The following is a 4,507-nucleotide window of genomic DNA, read 5'->3' as shown; positions in this document are numbered from 1 at the left end:
GGGCACTTAGGTTGCTTCCAGCACTTGGCTATTGTAAATTGTGCTGCTATGAACATTGGGGTGCATAGGTTCTTTTGGACTGGTGTTTCAGGAAAAAAGCTTCTGCATGGCTAAAGAAAACAGCATTAAAATGAAAAGAGGAGCAACCATATGGGAAAACATATTTGCCAGTGATACCTCAGACAAGGGTTTGATCTCCAAAATACATAAAGAACTCACACAACTCCACTCTAGGAAGACAAACAACCCAATTAAAAAATGAGCAAAGGACTTGAACAGGCTCTTCTCCAAGAAGGACATACAAAGGGTCCAGACACATATGAAAAGATGCTCAGCATCACTAGCCATCAGAGAGATGCAAATTAAAACCACAGTGAGGTACCACTTCACACCAGTGAGAATGGCCATCATAAACAAATCAACAAACAACAAGTGTTGGTGAGGATGTGGAGAAAATGGAACCCCAGTGCACTGTTGGTGGGAAGGCAGACTGGTGCACCCACTATGGAAAGCAGTATGGAATTTCCTAAGAGGATTATGATTTTAAAGAAGGTAAATATTTATTGATTCAGACCCATAAGTGAAACACAAGGCCATGGTAGGAAACAGTCATCTTCTTGATTGTGAGGCTTTCAAAGCAGCAAAAGATATACTAGCGGGAGGAGGTGCAGCCCTTATCTGAGCTCAGGTTCTCTGCCTTGTGAATAAACAGAAAAGAAATTGTCCTCTTTTGCACTTGAATCTAGGAACACTTGAAGCTCTTCTATATGTAGATGATGTGGGAGGAGTAAAAGAATTTAGCTGTCTTTCTAAATCTCATCTTTTAAACACATTTTTTTGCAAAAGTAATCATTTCATACATGATGTTCCTTGAATTTTGCATATATTCAGGACGGGAAGTACCTTTATTTCATTGCATAATTCCAGTTATTTTAAATATAGTTTTGTGAGGGAAAATAGTTCTCTGAAACCCAGAGTCAACATGGCAAAAATTTGTCTTTATTATTCTCTTCCGAGCACATTTATTTTAAGATAAGTTAAATGTGGCACAGTGGGACTTCCTGAGTATTCTCTTTTAGTTTGAGAGTAAGAGTCCACAGGATGCACTAGAAAAGATGCACTAGAAATGGGTAGAGTGCTGGGGGAGGGAGAGAGAGGAAGAGAGAGAAGGAGAGATAGAAGTGAGGAAGAAAGGAGAGATTAAGGCAAAAGGGGATTTGCTGAGTTGAACACAAGTCAAAGGAACAGATTAAAGCTGAATATCCCCTCAGAGGGGAGTTGAAAGAGGGCAGCAGAGGGATTTTCTGGTATTAGTGCAATGAAAAGACTACTTGAGGCTAGCAGGGAAGAACTGTTCTCAATTATCCCATGGACTCAGAATATATTCATGATCAGCTTCAATGAAGGTGTAGTTCTTTGTGGTGATGAACTGAGTTCATACATTGTCCAAGTCTGAGCAAAGATTCAGTATGACAGCAGGATTTTGAATAAAATTTTTGTGTCATTTTTACTTTGTTAAGCATTTATCTGCAAGGTGGCACTTGAACTCAATTGGTTGGTCATCCTAATGAAATAGTAAGTACCTGGGTTATGGGGGTAAAGTACCTACCATATGGCAATGTGTCAGTTTCCCTCCCTCCTCTAGAAATAAAGCCAGTGTAGATGGTCTCCATAGACCATTAAATATGTGCTTAGGGTGCACAATAGCAGCAGCAAAATTCTTGGTCAGACTCAGGTATTTGACATGCTTTTAAAGCATTACATGCCAATAGGTACATGAAAAGATGCTTAACATTACTAATTACTAAAGATATGAATATCAAAACCACAATGAAACACTACAGATTCCATAGACATGAAAAGATAATAAAAGAATACTGAACAACCTGGCTGGCATAGCTCAGTGGATTGAGTGCGGGCTGCAAACCAAAGTGTCGCAGGTTCGATTTCAGTCAGGGTACATACCTGGGTTTCAGGCCACAGCTCCCAGCAACCGCACACTCATGTTTCTCTCTCTTTCTCTATCTCCTTCCCTTTCCTCTCTAAAAATAAATAAAATCTTAAAAAAAAAAGAATACTGAACAAATCTATGACCTCAAATTTGATAACCCAAATGAAATGGACAAATTCCTTGAAAGACACAATGTGCCTAGCCTCACACAAGGAGAAATAAACAATATAAATAGGCCTATATATATTAAGAAAATTGACCCAATAATTGATAGCTTTCCAAAGGAGAAATCACCAGGCATAGGTGGGTTCATTAGTGAGTTCTACAAAACATTTAATGAATAAATTCTGTTGATTCTGTGTAATCTTTTTCTGAGGATAGTGGAAGAGGGAATACCTCCTAAATCATTCTATGAGGCTGGCATTTCCTTAACACCAAGCCCAGATAGCTATTACAAGAAAACCAAGGACCTATGTCTCTCATGAACATAAATGCAAATATCCTCAAAAAATAATGCAAATCCAACAATGTCTAAAAATCCAACAATACATATACCGCAAACAAGCAGGATTTATCCTAAATATGTAAGGATGGTTCAACTTTCAAAAATCAATTTAAAAATTAATCCATCACACGGATAGGCTAACAAGGAAAACATAACAATTATATTAATAGATGCAAAAAAGCATTTGACAAAATTCAACACTTGTTGATGAAAAAATTTTCAGTAAACTAGAAATAAAATGGAACCTCATCAATTTGACAAAGAATATTGACAAAAAATCCTATAGCTAACACCATTCTTAATGGTAAGAAATTTGAACTTTTCCATTAAGATCAGTATGAGGTAAGGATGCCCTACCTCATCAATCCTTTTCAACCTTGTACTGGAAGTCCTTGCTAATTCAAAAAGACAAGGTAAGGAAGTGAAATGTCCATAGATTTGGAGGGAAGAAATAAAATAATCTTTGTTCACAAATAACATTATTGTCTATATGGAAAATCTGAAAAAGTCAATAAAAAAAACCTCTTGGAACTAATAAAAGATTGTAGCAAGGTTGTAGGTTACAAGGTTAAATTCAAAATTCAATTTTTCCTACAGCCATCAATGAACAAGTGGAATTGGAAATTAAAAACATGATACCGTTTACATTTAACCCTCAAAAATTAAATACACTCAAAAATTAAATTAAATGTTAGATTAGGTATAAATCTAACAAAATATGTGTAAGATCTGCATAAGGAAAAACTACAAAACTCTGATGTATGAAATCAAAGAATAAAAGATGAGATATTTCATGTTTATGGATAAGGAAGACTCAATATTGTCAAACTGTCAATCTTTCCCAATTTAATCTACAAATTCAACACAATCCCAATAAAAATACTAAGAAGTTATTTTGTTGATATTTACAAATTGAATCTAAAGTTTATATAGAGAAGCAAAAAATCCACAATACCTGAGATAATATTGGAGCAAAGAACAAAGTTGAAGGGCTGGCACTGTCTGACTTCAAACCTATAAAGCTATAGTGATCAATACAGTGTTGTACTAGTGAAAAAATAGACAAATAGATGAATGGATCAGAATGGAATGCCAGGAATTAGGTGTACACAAATATAGTTAACTGATCTTTGACAAAGGAGCAAAATCAATTTAATCGAGAAAATGTAGTCTTTTCAACAAATGGTGTTGAAAGGACTGGGTTTTCACATGCAGAAAAATATAAAATCTAAAGGCAGACTTTATACCCTTCACAAAAGCCAACTCAAAATGGGTCAGCAATCTAAATATTAAATGCAAAATAATAAAATTCCTGGAAGATAACAAAAGAGAAAATCTAGATGACTTGGGTATAATGATGATTTGTTAGATATTAACACCAAAAGAATGAGCCATAAAAAATGGATAAGCTGGGCACATTAAAATTAAAAACATCTGCTCTGCAAAAGACTGTGAGAGAATTAGAAGACAAGAAAAACACTGGGAGAATATATTTGCAAAAGATACATCCAATAAAGCACTGTTATCTAAAATATATAAGAACATTTAAAACTCAATAGTAAGAAAACTAACAACCTAGTTTAAAGCAGAGAGAAGTACCTGAACAAATACCTCACCAAAGAAGTTGTATATCAAAAAAGTATATGAGAACATGCACAATATTATATATCATTAGAGGATTGCAGCTTAAAACTATGAAGCACCACTGTACACCCATTCTAAAAGCAAAAATTTGAGACACTGACAACACAAATTACTGATGAGAATGCAGAGCTACAGGAACTCTCATTCATTTCTGGTAGAAATGCAAAATGGTACAGCCACTTCGGAAGGCAGTTTGGCAGTTTCTTGCAAAATTAAACATACTCATACCATACAGTCTAGCAATTATGCTCCTTTGTATTTGCTCAAAAGAAATGAAAACTGAAGTCCATATAAAACCTGTGCATGGATGTTTATACCAACTTTATTCGTAACTGTGAAAATTTGGAGGCAATCAAGATGTTCTTTAGTAAGTGAATTGATAAACTATATAGCACATTCAGATGACG

This window comes from Phyllostomus discolor, chromosome 4 (assembly GCF_004126475.2).
Source record: "Phyllostomus discolor isolate MPI-MPIP mPhyDis1 chromosome 4, mPhyDis1.pri.v3, whole genome shotgun sequence".
NCBI lineage: Eukaryota > Metazoa > Chordata > Mammalia > Chiroptera > Phyllostomidae > Phyllostomus > Phyllostomus discolor.
The sequence above is the reverse complement of the archived record's forward strand: the minus strand, read 5'-3'. Positions refer to the sequence as shown.